The 20619-nt window shown below is 40.5% G+C and overlaps 1 long non-coding RNA gene across 1 annotated transcript; it reads right to left on the bottom strand.

Moving 5' to 3' along the window:
• Nucleotides 1-247: 247 nt before the first annotated feature.
• LOC106570466 (uncharacterized) lies at nt 248-19566 on the bottom strand. Its single transcript, XR_006758572.1, has 2 exons — nt 19279-19566; nt 248-1586 (listed from the first exon to the last, which is right to left on the bottom strand). It is a non-coding gene; the product is annotated as an uncharacterized lncRNA (long non-coding RNA).
• Nucleotides 19567-20619: the final 1053 nt, after the last annotated feature.

Here is a 20619-nt window from a genome sequence, read left to right as displayed (position 1 = left end):
TTGTGTCTGCTTTTGAGACACGGTTCGAATCCCACCCTAGGACAATAGATGTTGAGTAATTACAATCACAATACAGTAACTATTGGTCACTTTACTATGTATTATTGTAATATGTATTCATTATAGAATTTAGTCAGTTATTAATGATACACCTATAGCTTTTTTAACTGCACTGTAGAGAGCTGCACTGGAACTCTGCACCAATACCACAAGTATTTTACTTAAAAACACAATCCAAAAGCGGTAATTTAATATGAATGCACTTTTATTGCACACCGAGGGAAGAAAATGTTCAACTCAGACAAAACCACACAGAATTTTCCCAAGAACTGTACACATTAACAAGCAATACTGTATTACAAATCACATTTTGATTTGATAGATATTGAGTAATTATTTAGATATGTATAATGGATATGTAGGCCCAGATATCTCCAATCTTCAAATAAAATGGAGCATACATAAAATAAACAAGGTATTACAATTTTTATACATTGGGGCTAGTGTGTGTGTGAGAGAGAAAGAGAATGTTGTTTTATTTGTTCTTGTTAGCTACCCATCTCTGCTTTTCCGCTTCATAAAAAGCTGAGACCAGGAACTCCCTCCAGGTCATCTTTCTTTCCATTCCTTGGCTTTGGTACCTCGAAAATACTTTTGCAGGACAATAAACATATTTGCCTGTCACTCCTGGGAACCCTGTGTGTATGTGAGGGCTGTTGGGGCCTTGTTTCATCTGCAGATGACAAAACCTGCACATATGCCTAGAGGGTTGCAGATCAGCTGACTTCGTTTTGGTCTTCTTTTGTGCCACACGTTCTTTTGTGGCTTTAAGTTCACCCTGAAAGAATTCAGTGGAAGCAAAGTCATCAAAATACATTTTGGGGTTTGTGAGGCCCTCTGCACCATAAGTCTGGAAGACCTTGGTGGAACAGTAAAAATACCTCACCTGTCCACGCTGATAGAAAAAGTGGACAGACAAACCATTCTTGCGGTATTGGGACTTGGCCTGACCACAGGAAATACATGTTTTTGTCTGCTTCTGCTGCTTCCACTGTTCTTGTTGTGGCCCATCTAGCTGCGGTTGCTGCTTCTCCAAGATGCCCAGGACCATCCTCTCATCTTTAGTCAGAGGGATGTCTTGGGTTGACAAGGATGGTGGATTGACAACAGCAGGTGGCAAGGCTGTGACTGGGACACTGACTGTGTCACTTCCCACAGTTAGCCACAGTTAGCCACAGTTGTGGTGTCTGGAGGAGCTTCTCAGGGCTGGTGTTCAGTGAGGAGCCAGCCTTAATAAGCCTAGTACGTGTACTTCTGGAAGAGGCGCTCAGGGGCAGTGGAGTGCAGGGCAGATCTAAAAGAGAGATGCACAAAGTGACAATGAATATACAGCTCAACAACGTGTTTGTGAGTGAGTGAGAGAATGAGTGAAAACATGAGTATGTAATATCATTGTGAATTATCTGTATCTATTAGGGGCTCCTCAAAAGTTTCTCTCTTCACGGCCAGTGTAGCAGGATCTGGTGCAGCTGGTAAATTAAATACCACAGAGGACTGCTGTGACTGCAGCTGAACTGCTGGCAGGTCTAAAAGAGAGATGCACAAAGTGACAATAAATATACAGCTCAACAACGTGTTTGTGAGTGAGTGAGTGAGTGAGTGAGTGAGTGAGTGAGTGAGTGAGTGAGTGAGTGAGTGAGTGAGTGAGTGAGTGAGTGCACTTCCAGTTGACTGGGGAAACTCGAGCAGGGAAGAAATTTGACGAACTGACTTGTTGGAAAGGTGGCATCCTATGACAGTGTAATGCTGAAAGGCACTGAGCTCTTCAGTACAGACCATTCTGCTGCCAATGTTTGTCTATGGAGATTGCATGACTGTGTGCTCAATTTTATACACCTGTCAGCAACATGTGTGGCTGAAATAGCCAAATTCACTCATTTCAAGGGGTGTCTACATACTGCTGTAGTGTAGTTCCAAAGGTGTTCAAAACCGTATTCGCAAGCGAGGATTATTAACGTTTTTAGACAGCGTGTTGGGTCTGTTTACATATCAAATCAAACTTTATTTGTCACATGCGCCGAATACAAGTGTAGACTTTACCGTGAAATGCTTACTTACAAGCCCTTAACCAACAGTGCAGTTCAAGAAGAAAATATTTACCAAGTAGACTAAAATAAAAAGTAACACAATAAGAATAACAAGGCTATATACAGGGGCACCGGTGCTGAGTCAGTGTGCAGGGGTACAGGCTAGTTGGGGCGAAGTGACTTTGCATAGATAACAAACAAACAGCGAGTAGCAGCAGTGTACAAAAGGGAGGGGGGGAAGTCAACGTAAATTGTCCGGTGGCGATTTGATTAATTGTTCAGCAGTCTAATGGTTTGGGGGTAGAAGCTGTTGAAGAGCCTTTTGGTCCTAGACTTGGCGCTCCGGTACCGCTTGCCGTGCGGTAACAGAGAAAACAGTCTATAACTTGGGTGACTGGAGTCTGACAATTTTATTGGCCGGCCGCGGCATGCATAATTGTACTGATGGGAACTCAAAGGCCGTGGGCCGTTATAGGATACAAGTCAAGGTGTCATTAAAAAAAATGCACTCCCCTCCCCAATGTTACAAATATTTTCAAATCACCCTCTCCTTGTACTGTAACAAAACAATGTGCACACCTTCCTCACTCAAATAACTAACTAATAATAACTGTAGGGACCCTGTGTTTAGAACCATGGATATCGACTTTGCCACTTCAGCATGCTTTTGTGTCACAGCTGATGCCACGTAGGGCTACAGGCCTAAAGGTTGAGGTTTCCCTGACCACCACGCACAAGCGCACTCTCCCTGCCTGTTTCATTTACACTGCAATCAGAGCCGGCTACAGACAATGATCAGCTAGGGGAAAATCAGATGTTCAGCATTTTGATGCCATATTTATAATTATATAAAATATACGCAACAAATTTTCCACCATCAGGTTCTGTACCAACACACCACAACCAATAAACAAAGCATAGCGACTTCGGGCCCTTCAATATAATGGTTTGTGTTTTCAACACCACAATAAAGACTTGACAAACAGAAAATACATCCCTCACTACCTTGTAGTCCTACCCAGTATCTAAGGCTTGACTATCTCAGAATGTCATTCAACTTTGTTGTTTTGTAACAGATGCCTCTTTCCATTCATCAAATGGCCGCTGCACAGTTTGGAATGACACACATATACACTACCATTCAAAAGTTGTGTGTCACTTAGAAATGTCCTTGTTTTTGAAAGAAAAGTACATTTCTTGTCCATTAAAATAACATCAAATTGATCAGAAATACAGCATAGACATTGTTAATGTTGCAAATGACTTTTGTAGCTGGAAACGGCAGATTTTTTATGGAATATCTACATATGTGTATAGAGGCCCATTATCAGCAACCATCACTCCTGTGTTCCAATGGCACGTTGTGTTAGCTAATCCAAGTTTATCATTTTAAAAGGCTAATTGATCATTAGAAAATCCTTTTGCAATTATGTTAGCACAGCTGAAAAGTGTTGTGCTAATTAAAGAAGCAATAAAACTAGTCTTCTTTAGACTAGTTGAGTATCTGGAGCATCAGCATTTGTGGGTTCGATTACAGGCTCAAAATGGCCAGAAACAAATAACTTTCTTCTGAAACTCATCAATCTATTCTTGTTCTGAGAAATGAAAACTATTCCATGCAAGAAATTGCCAAGAAACTGAAGATCTGGTACAACGCTGTGTACTACTCCCTTCACAGAACAGCGCAAACTGGCTCTAACCAGAATAGAAAGAGGAGTTGGAGGCCCTGGTGCACAACTGAACAAGAGGACAAGTACATGAGAGTGTCTAGTTTGAGAAACAGACGCCTCACAAGTCCTCAATTGTCAGCTTCATTAAATAGTACCCACAAAACACCAGTCTCAACGTCAACTGTGAAGAGCCGACTCCGGGATGCTGGCCTTCTAAGCAGAGTTCCTCTGTCCAGTGACTGTGTTCTTTTACCCATCTTAATCTTTTTATTGGCCAATATGAGATATGGCTTTTTCTTTGAAACTCTGCCTAGAACGTCGAGACTGGTGTTTTGCGGGTACTATTTAATGAAGCTGCCAGTTGAGAACTTGTGAGGCGTCTGTTTCTCAAACAAGGTAGGGGGGTGGATTGGAAAACCAGTCAGGATCTGTTGTGATCACCACTTGCATCATGCAGTGTGACATCTCCTTTGCACAGAGTTGATCAGGCTGTTGATTGTGGCCTGTGGAATGTTGTCCCACGGTATCTCTGTGCACTCAAATTCCTTATGCCTGCCTATACCATAACCCCACCGCCACCATGGGGCACACTGTTCACAACGTTGACATCATCAAACCACTCGCCCCCACAAGACGCCGTAAACGCTGTCTGCCATCTGCCCGATCCAGTTGAAACTGGGAGTCATCTGTGAAGAGCACACTTCTCCAGTGTGCCAGTGGCCATTGAAGGTGAGCATTTGCCCACTGGAGTCAGTTACGATGCCGAACTGCAATTAGGTCAAGACCTTGGGGAGGACAACGAGCACGCAGATGAGCTTCCCTGAGACGGTTTCTTGTGCAAACCCAGTTTCATCAGCTGTACGGGTAGCTGGTCACAGACAATCCCGCTGATAACAAAAGCTGGATGTGGAAGTCCTGGGCTGGCGTGGTTACACATGGTCTGCGGTTGTAAGGCCACAAGCTGCGGTTAGGAGCACTCCCTTTATGAGTGTGCTCCTAATCTCAGCTCGTTACCTGTATAAAAGACACCTGGGGGCCAGAAATCTTTCTGATTGAGAGGGGGTCAAATACTTATTTCCCTCATTAAAATGCAAATCAATTTATAAAATTTTTGACATGCGTTTTTCTGGATATTTTTGTTGTTATTCTGTCTCTCACTGTTCAAATAAACCTACCATTAAAATTATAGAATGATCCTTTCTTTATCAGTGGGCAAACGTACAAAATCAGCAGGGGATCAAATACTTTTTTCCCCCACTGTACTTGTCCGATAGAGTTCAGTATGTCAAATCGGAGGGCCTGTTGTCCGGACCTCTGGCAGTCTCTATGGGGGTGCCACAGGGTTCAATTCTCGGGCCGTCTCTCTTCTCTGTATAGATCAATGATGTCGCTCTCACTGCTGGTGATTCTTTGATCCACCTCTACGCAGACAACATCATTCTGTACACCTCTGGCCCTTCGTTGGATACTGTGTTAACTAACCTCCAGATGAGCTTCAATGCCATACAACTCTCCTTCCGTGGCCTCCAACTGCTCTTAAATGCAAGTAAAACTAAATGCATGCTCTTCAACCGATCGCTGCCCGCACCTGCCCACCCGTCCAGCATCACTACTCTGGACGGTTCTGACTTAGAATATGTGGACAACTACAAATACCTAGGTGTCTGGTTAGACTGTAAACTCTCCTTCCAGACTCACATTAAACATCTCCAATCCAAAATTAAATCTAGAATCGGCTTCCTATTTCGCAACAAAGCCTCCTTCACTCATGCTGCCAAACATACCCTCGTAAAACTGACCATCCTACCGATCCTTGACTTCGGCGATGTCATTTACAAAATAGCCTCCAACACTCTACTCAACAAATTGGATGCAGTCTATCACAGTGCCATCCATTTTGTCACCAAAGCCCCATATACTACCCACCACTGCGACCTGTATGATCTCGTTGGCTGGCCCTCGCTTCATACTCATCGCCAAACCCACTGGCTCCAGGTCATCTACAAGTCTCTGCTAGGTAAAGCCCCGCCTTATCTCAGGTCACTGGTCACCATAGCAGCACCCACCCATAGCACGCGCTCCAGCAGGTATATCTCACTGGTCACCCCCAAAGCCAATCCGCCTCTCCTTCCAGTTCTCTGCTGCCAATAACTGGAACGAACTGCAAAAATCTCTGAAGCTGGAGACTCTTACCTCCCTCACTAGCTTTAAGCACCAGCTGTCAGAGCAGCTCACAGATCACTGCACCTGTACATAGCTCATCTGTAAATAGCCCATCCAATCTTCCTCATCTCCATACTGTATTTATGTATTTATCTTGCGCCTTTGCACCCCAGTATCTCAACTTGCACATTCATCTGCACATCCTACCATTCCAGTGTTTAATTGCTATATTGTAATTACTTTGCCACCATGGCCTATTTATTGCCTTACCTCTCTTAACCTACCTCATTTGCACATGCTGTATATAGATTTTTCTACTGTATTATTGATTGTATGTTTGTTTATTCCATGTGTAACTGTGTTGTTGTATGTGTCGAACTGCTTTGCTTATCTTGGCCAGGTCGCAGTTTCAAATGAGAACTTGTTCTCAACTAGCCTACCTGGTTAAATAAAGGTGAACATTTTTTATTATGCCACCAGATAAGACCCTCGATATATAAAGGAGCATCAAGGTCATTACAGAGTGGTGAAAGTGCAAGGTAAAGTTCATCATAACTTATTTAATCGGTAGCCTAATAAACTGCATGCTTTCCCATGATGGCGTGACATTCCTTATCCGACATGTACTTTACTCACATAAAAAAGGTTGGATCAAAAGGTTGCATGTGTGAGTTCGCTGATTCTCTCTATAGGCCTACATGTCTATTCCGAAGGTTTCCTAAAGTAGCCTGTCTGGACTCCATCTCTGTAATAAGAATCAAAACACTCCTGTCATGATTTAATCTAGTAAAAAGGCCTGTTTTCAGTAGTTTAGGCTACATTATTTCTCTCATTACGGCGTCCTCTATTTGAAGAACAGTCGCAGCAGCAGGGTTTGTGACATTATGCAAATATTTCGGGAAAAGTGGGAGAAAGTCGGGAGGCGTTATTATTTTCTGCCGTTATTGGAGACTCTGACGTGAAAGCACGTATCATTCTTACTCTTCTCAACGAGCAGCGGGTGCTGCCGTGGGCCCCACCCCAGTCCCACCCAGTCCATTCAGGCCAAAGACTTCAATCTTAATTTCATCAGACTAGAGAATCTTGTTTCTCATGGTCTGAGAGTCCTTTAGGTACCTTTTGGCAAACTCCAAGCGGGCTGTCATGTGCCTTTTACTGAGGAGAGGCTTCCGTCTGGCCACTCTACCATAAAGGCCTGATTGGTGGAGTGCTGCAGAGATGGTTGCCCTTCTGGAAGGTTCTCCCATCTGCAACAGAGGAACTCTGGAGCTCTGTCAGAGTGAGCATCGAGTTCTTGGTCACCTCCCTGACCAAGGCCCTTCTCCCCCGCTTGCTCAGTTCGGCCTGGCGGCCAGCACTAGGAAGAGTCTTGGTGGTTCCAAACTTCTTCCATTTAAGAATGAGGGAGGCCACTGTGTTCTTGGGGTCGACACAATCCTGTCTTGGAGCTCTACGGACAATTCCTTCGACCTCATGGCTTGGTTTTTACTGACATGCACTGTCAACTGTGGGACCTTATATAGACAGGTGTGTGCCTTTAAAAATCATGCCCAATCAATTGGATTGACCACAGGTGGACTTTCAAGTTGTAGAAACATCTCAAGGATGATCAATGGAAACAGGATGCACCTGAGCTCAATTTCGAGTCTCATAGCAAAGGGTCTGAATACTTATGTTGATAAGGTATTTCTGTTTTCGCTTTGTCATTATGGGGTATTGCGTGTAGATTGAAGAGGAACATATAAAAAAATCTAGAATAAGGCTGTAACGTAACAAAATGTAGAAAAAGTCCCGGGGTCTGAATACTTCCCGAATGCACTGGTCAAAATTGAACCTTTAAAGCCTGTGGTGAATATACAACGCCGTATCATAAAATAGCCTACAACGGCACAACCCCAAAAATTAAATAAAAACATTTTTTAAAACTTTTCCGAGACTGAAATAGAGGTGCTAGTGTCAGAGATTGTGTACAACCAACAAATATTATTTGGCTCGCTCAGTTGTGGTTTGACCAGTAAAAATGCAAGTTTCTAACAATGGCAAATTTACTTAAAACAAGTAAGTAACAGTCACCAATAAGCCATCTATCCCCAACAATGCCATCCTGTAGGTGTATAGGCCAACATTGCTGTTCTACAGAATGAATGAGTCGTGTATACCACCTACCACCTGCACATTAAGAGTGGAAGCCTTTTCTGTTCACATAGTTGAACTCGTTTTGGGATGGTGCTTTTATAGGTGTGTGTGCCGTCTATTACACCGTTCGTATTTGGGACCCCATTGATGGCAAAGAAATCCCTCTTGACTTCAACCTGTTGTGAGATGGTGTATGGAAATTGTATGTTACAGTTTGTTTTGATGATGATTGCATCCAAAATATTGGCTTATTGATGCTATCTGCAAGCACCCGCTGAAAGGTCTTGAGGGTGGATAGCACTTTGATGTGCACCGGAATGGCATGCGTTTGCCTTTCGAAGGTAGGTCTTAAATCCTTGCAAAGATCCTATAAAATTGGTTTTGGGAAAAGATATCTGATAAACTAATCTGTACTATCTGCAAAAAAGTCACACCCGTCTCTAAAAATGAATTCTTTGCAAAATGCAGCTTATGCCATATCTTCCAACAGAGATTTGGCACATTATCGGTCTTTTAGAGTATTTCAACAATGGTTTAACTTTGACGGAAATACAATTATATCGAGAAATGATTTAATTATTAGGCCTACTCTCTCAATTTCAACATATTTTCCCCATTATATGCTTGACAAGCAGTTCCCTTAATTCCACCACTTTTCACACTGCGTATGCAAGGTCATGGCTGCGTGTAAATTTACGCACACTCAAGCAAATATTCATATTGATAAATCTGAAACTTTGCGGGGAAATGAGCTCACAAGGATTACACACAGATTAGTGCCTACACATGATTGATAAATTTGGTCCCAGGAGTGCAAAGCTCTTAGAGCAGGGCTCTCCAACCCTGTTCCTGGAGAGCTTAAGTCCTGTAGGTTTTCACTTCGACCCTAATCTAGCACACCTGATTCTAATAAATTAGATATTTCTGAATTTCATTTTCAATAAATTTGCTATACATTTTTTAAATATGTTTTCACTTGGTCATTATAGTGTATTGTGTGTAGATGTGTGTAACACGACTGTGGAATAAGTCAAGGGGTACGAATACTTTTTGAAGTCATCTGACTAAGAGCATGAGACCATAAAATGTCGTTAGAAGTACTTCAACCTCATCAAATATAAAAACAGGAGAGATTATTTCACAGAAAAGAATAAATGTTCGTTGAGTTGTCAGAGTTCAGAATGACCATAAGTAGCTAACATCTAACTGCTCTCCCACGTCTCTTCATTGAGAAGAGCAGCCCAAGCAGAGCTGTTGCTATGGATACTCAAACTCAGAAGGCCATGAGCAGAGCGAGCAGCGTGCAGGGCATTAGTAAGCATTCACTACCTGGCTATATTTTGAGAAAACCCATCACAAAAATACAAAACAAGTCTTGTGAATGTTAGAAAGAGCTTGGGCTGGTATCTAATTTGCTTATCATCAGGATATGAATTCCCTGGACCATGTTGATCATGTTCAGCTTTGTGTAGGAGAAGTGGAATTTCGATAGCATCCACTTCATCGGCAATAACAAAGGCGAATGCTATGTCTGGAACTGACACGTTTCCTAGAAACAGCAGAAGTTGTCCAACTTTCTGTCAGTGCACATGTACCTCCCCCGACTTTACTCGTCGACTTCCATCTACAGTCGGCTACTGTCGTCTTACCACTCAAACGCACCCAATGTCTATGGTTCTGCTAGGAGTAAATCGAACTTAGTATGCCTCTAGTGTTTGCATTTTAGCTAAGATTCTGCCGCAACTCGATTTGACTTAAGCTGTATTCACCAACGCTCCATCCAATCATGTAGCCTATACGGTAGAAAGAGTATATAGCCTCTGTCGCCTTTCTGTAGCCTACAGGGCAACCAAATTTATGACAATGTCACGAGAAAGTCACTTTTTACATGTTTCCGATCAAATAGCCTAAATGGTGGCCAATCAAATAAAAATGCGCTTCGATGTGAATATGAATACAAATCTTAAACACGCCATATCCTAAAGACAGGACAGGTCAGAGTAAAATGGACAATAGCCCATGGAATGAAATTTGGCTAATTATGACTGCTGTCTGGGAGTTTCACTCAGTGGGCTAAATTGTCATGATAATAAGCGATTTCAATTTTGTAGGCCTATTCGTCAATTTATGATCTGATCATGGCAAAGAAAATACAAACTGCATTTTCCAAGTTAATGGAACTCCTGATAAACTTGGGTAACTGACATATGCAGCGGGTGAGTTTTATGTTTGGGGAAGCTAAAAATCTATTCTACCAATCTGCCTGCCAGTTATGATTTTCATATTCAAATTTTCATGGAACAGTTTAATTTCAATCATAACATTTTCATTTCTCAAAATCATTGTCACATGGTTACAAAAAATGACAGAAGCTCAGCTAATTATTAGTGGTGGTCAGAAATCCGACATTCCCAAATTGACATTTTCCTAAATGTGCACGCAGCAGGCCAGGTAGCCTATATGCCTGCTCAGGTGCATACACTCCATCAACAAGACAGAGAAACCAGACACATACACATTGCTCACATGAAGCACTCCAAACAAAATATAATGAAACAATTGAAAAAAAACTCGTAAACGATGGTATGAAATAAACCAACATGTTTCTCACAAGTGTAGCAGGTTGTGAACTCTGCAAATAACGTTTACACTCTGAGAATAAGAACGGTAAATGACTTTTTCTTGTCTCAACATTTGAAATTATACTCAAGACACTATCTTCAGACATATTTGAGATGCCTTTCACTGACAGCCACAACTCAATAATCAGCTAGGTTTATTGCCACGAGTGCTACCCAAATTGCAGACTTCCCAACTAGGCATAACACTACTCGATTGGGATTTGAAACAATATACAGGTGTTTTTTTAAGGACCTAATGATCCTCTATGGCTAAGTCTTGCTTTCTGGTTAAGTATGTCAAATGATTGTATTTATTTCTGTAAAGACAGGAGTAATTATAATTTTGGAAAATGTATTTAAATTTACTCTAGGACGCACCGCCTACATGGTAGCTGATATTCAGAGCTTTAATAGACAAAATTAAGTCTTTGTCAGGTATTAGAACTATGAAGCCAATGCAACTGCCGGTTTGTAAACCGGTAGGCTACCACATTTGAAAATGGATTTTAAATAACTGATTTTAGCATTAAAAGACTCCAAAACATGGCCAATAATTTCAGGTCCAGTACCATCGTTGGGCCGCTGGTGTGAAAGATTCAGCAGACTGCTGGCATTACACATCTGGCTAAAATACTACTGTAGCTCTGCTGGAGTCACTATTATTGATAACTTTGACACCTTCTGGAAACAGAAGATACTCTACAGGAATGACGGAGTCCATCCAAATTATCTTGGCTCCTGGACTCTGTCCACACATTTCAAGGCTGCGTTAAAACAATGACTGGTAAATGATCCAAGACCAGCTCAGTTAATCCCTACCATTGTGACAATGAGTCGTCATAATGCTGCATCAAATGTACATGATGTTAGGGGCATTGGCAAACACAATGTTTTATTTATTTTATTTCACCTTTATTTAACCAGGTAGGCTAGTTGAGAACAAGTTCTCATTTACAACTGCGACCTGGCCAAGATAAAGCAAAGCAGTGTGACATAGACAACAACACAGAGTTACACATGGAGTAAACAATAAACAAGCCAATAACACAATAAACAAGTCAATGACACAGTAGAAAAAAAGAAAGTCTATATACAGTGTGTGCAAAAGGCATGAGGAGGTAGGCAATACATAGGCCATAGGAGCGAACAATTACAATTTAGCAGATTAACACTGGAGTGATAAATGAGCATATGATGATGTGCAAGTAGAAATACTGGTGTGCAAAAGAGCAGAAAAGTAAATAAAATAAAAACAGTATGGGGATGAGGTAGGTAGATTGGGTGGGCAATTTACAGATGGACTATGTACAGCTGCAGCGATCGGTTAGCAGCTCAGGTAGCTGATATTTAAAGTTGGCGAGGGAAATAAAAGTCTCCAACTTCAGCGATTTTTGCAATTCGTTCCAGTCACTGGCAGCAGAGAACTGGAAGGAAAGGCGGCCAAAGGAGGTGTTGGCTTTGGGGATGACCAGTGAGATATACCTGCTGGAACGTGTGCTACGGGTGGGTGTTGTTATGTAAGTAATTTAATTTATGTACCCCTAAAAGCACCGAATACATCTGTTTATCCTACAGCTATTGTAAGCAGTAATCATAAGCCTATAAACCAGAGTTACACTGTTAGCACTGAGGCGGTGTGCAATAGAAGGAAGACCACTTTATGCAGCTCACCCTGCACTATCAGCACCAATGTAAATAACATGAGTAGGTCTACCTCTGATTAGCTTCCCAGTAAAGCATTAAAAAACAATCAAGCAACCCAGAAAAGTGCTAAAAATAGCCCATATCAACATATGTAGCCTCAGTAACAAGGTCCATGAAGTCAATAACTTGCTTGTAACAGATGACATTCGTATTCTGACTATCTCTGAAACTCACTTAGATCATACCTTTGATGATACAGTGGTAGCAATACATGGTTATAACATCTACCGAAAAGACAGAAATGCCAACGGAGGCAGTGTTGTGGTCTATATTCAGAACCACATTCCTGTAAAGCCTAGAGACGATCTAATGTTAAATACTGTTGAAGTAATATGGCTACAGGTTCATCTGCCTCACCTAAAGCCCATTCTGTTGGGAAGCTGCTATAGACCACCAAGTGCTAACAGTCAGTATCTGGATAATATGTGTGAAATGCTTGAAAATGTATGTGATATCAACAGAGAAGTATATTTTCTGGGTGATTTAAATATTGACTGGCTATCATCAAGCTGCCCACTCAGGGAAAAACTTCAAACTGTAACCAGTGCCTGCAACCTGGATCAGGTTGTCAGTCAACCTACCAGGGTAGTTACAAACAGCACAGGAATTAAATCAGCAACATGTATTGATCACATTTTTCAACTAACACTGGAGATATTTGCTTGAAAGCAGTATCCAAATCCATAGGATGTAGTACTCACAATATAATAGCCAGAACTAGGAACACCAAAGTTCCAAAGGCTGGGCCTAATATAGTGTATAAGAGGTCATACAATAAGTTTTGTAGTGATTCATATGTTGATGATGTAAAGAATATTTGCTGTCTGTGGTGTGTAATGAGGAGCAACCAGACGCTGCACTTGATACATTTATGAAACTACTTATTCCAGTTACTAATAAGCACGCACACATTAAGAAAATGTCTGTAAAAACTGTTAAATCCCCTTGGATTGATGAGTAATTGAAAAACTGTATGGTTGAGAGGGATAAGACAAAAGGTACGGCAATTAAGTCTGGCAGCCCAACTGATTGGCAAACGTACTGCAAATTAAGAAATCATGTGACTAAACTAAATAAAAAGAAACTACACTATGAAACAAAGAAATTACATAAAGAATGATAGTAAAAAGCTTTGGGGCACCTTAAATGACATTTTGGGGGGAAAATGCCAACTCGGCTCCTTCATTTATTGAATCAGGTGGCTCATTCATCACAAAGCCCACTGTCATGATGTTGGCCTGTGGGTAAGGTTTATGACCCCCCCATAAATACCTTTCTCCCTTCCACTCTCTCTCTCTGACTCTACCGAAGGACTCTTGAATAGCCTCTGTTAAACATAGAGAGTCTGGGAACATCAAACAAGTGGGGGGAAAGGAACCATATTTCGGTAATAGAACCAGTTGAAAATATGCGTTGGTACTTAATGTATATGTCTGTTCGGTTGTCATCTGAGACATTATGACTGATGACATAAACTGTATCTGGGAAAGTCTACACATTCTAGTTATCAGATTCACATGGAATTGTTGTGCAAATTAAATGTTTGAATATGAAACTATTTGTAATAAGATTAAATGTAATTTTAGCTTCCAAATGAGAGAATTGGGTTTTCATAAGGTTAGAGCCTGCTCAATCAGTGGCCCGCCCCTTTATTGTGAAGAGACATGGGTTATAAACTATGAAACACACCCTTCTCCCCCTCCACTATATAAGCCCTTGACGGAAATGTAACCTCCTGTTCCGGGTACGTGAGGTCTGCAGCCTCTGCGTTAACTTGTTATGGATAGGGGGCAGTATTTTCACAGCCGGATAAAAAAACGTACCCGATTTAATCTGGTTATTACTCCTGCCCAGAAACTAGAATATGCATATAATTAGTAGCTTTGGATAGAAAACACTCCAAAATTTCAAAAACTGTTTGAATGGTGTCTGTGAGTATAACAGAACTCAAATGGCAGGCCAAAACCTGAGAAGATTCTGTACAGGAAGTACCCGGTCTGACCATTTCTTGGCCTTCTTTGTCATCTCTATCCAAAACAGAGGATCTCTGCTGTAACGTGACACTTTCTAAGGCTCCCATAGGCTCTCAGAAGGCGCCAGAACGTTGAATGATGACTCTGCAGTTACTGGCTGAAAACAGTAGCGCATTTGGTAAGTGGTCGATCTGAGAACAATGAGACGGGCGTGTACGTGAAGAGTCCATTTTACTTTTTCAGTCTTTAAACGAAAACAACGACTCCCGGTCGGAATATTATCGCTATTTTACGAGGAAAATCGCATAAAAATGTATTTTAAACAGCGTTTGACATGCTTCGAAGTACGGTAATGGAATATTTAGACATTTTTTGTCACGATACGCATCCGCGCGTCACCCTTCGGATAGTGTCTTGAACGCACGAACAAAACGCCGCTATTTGGATATAACTATGGATTATTTGGAACCAAACCAACATTTGTTGTTGAAGTAGAAGTCCTGGGAGTGCATTCTGATGAAGAACAGCAAAGGTAATCCAATTTTTCTTATAGTAAATCTGAGTTTGGTGAGTACCAAACTTGGTGGGTGTCAAATTAGCTAGCCCGTGATGGCGAGCTATCTACTCAGAATATTGGAAAATGTGCTTTCACCGAAAAGCTATTTTAAAATCGGACACCGCGATTGCATAAAGGAGTTCTGTATCTATAATTCTTAAAATAATTGTTATGTTTTTTGTGAACGTTTATCGTGAGTAATTTAGTAAATTCACCGGAAGTGTTCGGTGGGAATGCTAGTTCTGAACGTCACATGCTAATGTAAAAAGCTGTTTTTTGATATAAATATGTACTTGATTGAACAAAACATGCATGTATTGTATAACATAATGTCCTAGGAGTGTCATCTGATGAAGATCATCAAAGGTTAGTGCTGCATTTAGCTGTGGTTTTGGTTTTTGTGACATTATATGCTAGCTTGAAAAATGGGTGTCTGATTATTTCTGGCTGGGTACTCTGCTGACATAATCTAATGTTTTGCTTTCGTTGTAAAGCCTTTTCGAAATCGGACAGTGTGGTTAGATAAAGGAGAGTCTTGTCTTTAAAATGGTGTAAAATAGTAATATGTTTGAAAAATGGAAGTTTTCGGATTTTCGAGGAGTTTGTATTTCGCGCCACGCCCTATCATTGGATATTGGAGTGGTGTTCCGCTAGCGGAACGTCTAGATGTAAGAGGTTAAAAAGGACTAACATGTCAAGTACAGAACTAAGCCAACCTCAGCGTGAGCTTTGGTTGTGAATGGTATGAACTTTGAACTATTATTCACTACAGAAGTGATACCTTCTAGCCGTTGAGTTAGCAGCGGCCGCTGTAAAAGTGGGCTAGGAAAGGACGGACGACGTAGCCAGTCTAACACACAACGAAGATACTACAACGTAACCAATTTACCACCAGAGACATTCTTCCGAGGACAGGAAGATCTCTGTTGGCTAGCACAGCCAGCATCTACGATCAACCTACCGAAGCGCAGCTCAGAGTAAATATTTATTGCATTTTCCTTTTCCAAATGGGCGCTAATTTAGAATGCATAAGATACTGTATTTACGATAGCACAGCTTCTCCCTTTGTTCCTCAGTCTTCCCGCTCTTTCATTCAAGCCCAACCCCCTCTCTGTGTAAGAAGCCATCATACAGGTTCCGTCCACCAGGGACGTTTTCTGTATGACATAATTTGTATTCTATGTATATGTAATTCTGTGTGATTAGTTAGGTATTTGGTAAATAAATAATTAAACCCAATTTTGTATTGCTGATTCAACTTGTTAGCCAGGGTTCGTGAAGATAACCAAGAATGTACAACTTTCATATGAGACTGAAATAAGGTGACGATTAATATTGACTGCTATTGATGTAAAATATTACTAGGTCTTTAAGAGTTTATTCGGAAGATAACAGCTCTATAAACACTCTTCCGTGGTGTCCCGACTTTCTAGTTAATTACATTTACATGATTAGCTAGTCAGGTGATATTAATTACAGAGAAAGGATTTTATAGAATAGTATGTCATATCACTTAATCCGGCATAGCCAAAGACACGACACCACTGATATTGCAAACTACTTTAATGACTTTTTCATTGGCAAGATAAGTAAACTTAGGGATGACATGCCAGCAACAAATGCTGACACTACACATCCAAGTATATCGGACCAAATTATGAAAGACAAGAATTGTACTTTTGAATTCCGTAAGAATTATTGTTGTCTATCAACAATGACAAGCCACCAGGGTCTGACAATCTAGATGGAAAATTACTGAGAATAATAGCAGATGATATTGCCACTCCTATTTGCCACATTTTCAATGTAAGCCTACTAGAGAGAGTGTGCCCTCAGGCCTGGAGGGAAGCTAAAGTCATTCTGCTACCCAAGAATAGTAACGCCCCCTTTACTGGCTCAAATAGCCGACCAATCAGCCTGTTACCAACCCTTAGTAAACTTCTAGAAAAAAATGGTGTTTGACCAGATACAATGCTATTTTACAGTAAACAAATTGACAAACAGAATTTCAGCATGCTTATAGGGAAGGACACTCAACAAGCACAGCACTTACACAAATGACTGATGATTGGCTGAGAGACATTTATGATAAAATTATCGTGGGGGCTGTCTTGTTAGACTTCAGTGCAGCTTTTGACGTTATTGATCATAGTCTACTGCTGGAAAAACGTATGTGTTATGGCTTTACACCCCCTGCTATAATGTGGATAAAGAGTTACTTGTCTAACAGAACACAGAGGGTGTTCTTTAATGGAAGCCTATCAAATATAATCCAGTTAGAATCAGGAATTCCCCAGGGTAGCTGTTAAGGCCCCTTGCTTTTTTCGATTTTTACTAACGACATGCCACCGACTTTGAGTAAAGCCAGAGTTTCTATGTATGCAGATGACTCAACAGTATACACGTCAACTACTACAGCGACTGAAATGACTGCAACACTCAACAAAGAGCTGCAGTTAGTTTCAGAGTGGGTGGCAAGGAATAAGTTAGCCCTAAATATTTCTAAAACTAAAAGCATTGTATTTGGAACAAACACCCACTAAACCCTAAACCTCAACTAAATCTTGTAATAAATAATGTGGAAATTGAGCAACTTGAGATGACTAAACTGCTTGGAGTAACACTAGATTGTAAACTGTCATGGTCAAAACATATTGATGCAGTTGTAGCTAAGATAGGGAGAAGTCTGTCTATAATAAAGCGATGCTCTGCCTTAACAACACTATCAACAAGGCAAGTCCTACAGGCCCTACTTTTGTCACACCTTGACTACTGTTCAGTCGTGTGGTCAGGTGTCACAAGAAAGGGCTTAGGACAATTGCAATTGGCTCAGAACAGGGCAGCACGGCTGGCCCTTGGATGTACACAGAGAGCTAATATTAATAATATGAATGTCAATCTCTCCTGGCTGAAAGTGAAGCAGAGATGACTTCATCACTACTTTTATTTATGAGAGGTATTGATATGTTGAATGCACCGAGGTGTCTGTCTAAACTACTGGCACACAGCTCGGACACCCATGCATACCCCACAAGACATGCCACAAGAGGTCTCTTCACAGTCCAAGTCCAGAACAGACTATGGGAGGCACACAGTACTACATAGAGCCATGACTACATGGAACTCTATTCCACATCAAGTAACTGACGCAAGCAGTAAAATTTGATTTAAAAAACAGATAAAAAAAAAACACTTTACAGAACAGTGGGGACTGTGAAGCAACACAAACATTGGCACAGACACATGCATACACACACACACAATAACATACACATGGATTTAGTAATGTAGATACTAGTGGTGGAGTAGGGGCCTGAGGGCACACACTGTGTTGTGAAATCTGTGAATGTATTGTAATGTTTTAAAATTGTATAAACTGCCTTAATAATTTTGCTGGACCCCAGGAAGGGTAGCTGCTGCCAAAGGGGATCCATAATAAATACATGGATAGGCATTAATTCAAATGCAATATAGGCCAACAGCTGTGTTCGAATACTCATACTAACCGCACTAACTGTACTATTTGTGACGTAAATTGAGTATGTTGTTTTGTTATTGTTCATAGTACGGATATAGTTAGTATGCCAAAAGTTCCAGGATGTCGTGTGAAATTAGCTAAAATATTAAATATACAAGCAGTGGACACTATTTCCGTGCTTGTATGGCCCATAATACAATTCTTCCGGAAATGGGCGTGGCTTCACGCTTTTTTCAGATTTCAAGAAAATGGCGGAAAATATGTACCGCAGTCCGACGAGAGCGGATATAATTACATTGCTATAACTAATTATGACAAATGTTAAGAAAATGTTTAGCAATTTAATAAAGTAATGACTGTTCAAATAAGTAACACGTTATGTTGGCTGACAATTTGTTAGATACACTATCCTTACAAATCGCAGCATTACAGCAGTAATGTACCGGTATGTTAGCTAGCTAACGTTAGTTGGCTACTACTACAGCGAAGTTGCCAGTATATTAACTATATGTCATTCGTAATGGTCATTCAACACCAGGCATTGAATATGGCCGTGTCAGTAACCGTCGGCAAAAATGCATAAATAAGTTGTTATAATGGTAAGAGTGAGGTTCTCTCCTTTGTGTCTAGATGTAGCTAGCCAGTTATCTTGGGTACTGACTGCGGTTAAGGTCAGAACGCTCTGATAAACCCTACTCCTCGGCCAGGAGGGCGGCATATCGGCCGGGACCGAACCTTGAGATGTTATGGACGCAGACCCATTATCATTTTGACCGCGCTGACGCGGGAGTGAAGTTCTAGCATATTTATCTGACAAGAAAGTTACAATTGGATAGACCGAAGTAATGAAACTGGGGAATATTGGCAGAAAGTCAGTAATGGTGACAAACCTGTTCGATGTAACTTTATTACAGGTTTAATGACGATATCCAGCAGCTTCTGTAAACGGACGTTCTCCTCCTTTGTACGGAAACATTCTTCCTGGTACTCTGCTATCGTTTGTTCAACTACCTCGAATATCTCCTCAGCAGCCGCTGTTAATCGCTGGTTGAGAAACCCTCTCAACAGCTGTATTTTAGACATTCTAGATAATTATAGTTTGTTGCTAGCTAATTAGCCAATGTTGTTGCTTGGTACAGTAAAACAAAAATAAATTAAAAAAAACGTGTCATGGCTGTATAGCGTATTAGATGTACTATCGCCACCCGCTGGAGTGGAGTGCAACAACGTCAGTTTGCTTTTTGAGAAGAGTTTTTAATTTTTTTATTTTAACAGTAACATGCAAAACGTAAACAAAACAGCCAGAGGGATTCCAAAGAAAGGAGAAAGAATTTAAAAAAACGATTCCACATTATATCAAATCAAATACAGACATATAGCAAATACTTTTTTTGACATGTTGTTTTTGTATACGTTTTAAAGACTCTAAATAGTTTTCCAAATCAGATAAAAAAATTAAGAAAAGGGGCTTTTTCTTCATAAATTTTGATTTGTGTATGAAATATTTTCCTAATAAAATAAAGAGATTTATGACATACTCACGTTCAATTGTGGAATCAGTGTAGTAAAATAATATGTCAAACTTAGAAATTTCAATGGTTGTATGCAATTTGAGGCCAAGATGTATTTTTACATCAGTCCAGAACACTTCACTATATAAATAATTACAGAATAAGTGTTCAATAGATTCAGTTTCTAGTTCACAAAAACTGCATTCACTGGTAACATCAAGTATATATTTAGAAATCAGGCTATTACACGGATAGAATCTATGGATTATCTTAAAGGAGATCTCCTTTACTTTATTGGTCACCATAAATTTGTGTGGAGTGAGCCAAGCACAGCGCCAGTTTACATCAAACAATGAAGCCCAACAAAATATCGCAGAGGGAATAGACTTTCTGTAGAAAATATCCCTTAATAATAAACGATTGTTGAATTTTGTATCTAGTAGATCAATGCCATTCACCTGAATATCGCTTAAAATCGGAGATATTCCAAAATATGCATTATTCTGAAGTAAAGTTTTTATCCCACTAGGTATAGCTTTAATAACAGTGTCATATTCCTTGCTTGAAACCTCAAAGTTATATCTTTCCATAAATTCTCTCCGTGTAAATAGATTCCCGCTAATATTAACTAATTGGCTGACAAGGACAATGTTTTTCGAGAACCATTTATGGTTAAATAACATCTTGTTTCTATATAATATCGACCCATTGTTCCATATA

This window comes from Salmo salar, chromosome ssa01 (genome assembly GCF_905237065.1).
Source record: "Salmo salar chromosome ssa01, Ssal_v3.1, whole genome shotgun sequence".
NCBI classification, from domain to species: domain Eukaryota; kingdom Metazoa; phylum Chordata; class Actinopteri; order Salmoniformes; family Salmonidae; genus Salmo; species Salmo salar.
This window is presented reverse-complemented; position numbering and strand designations above follow the sequence as displayed.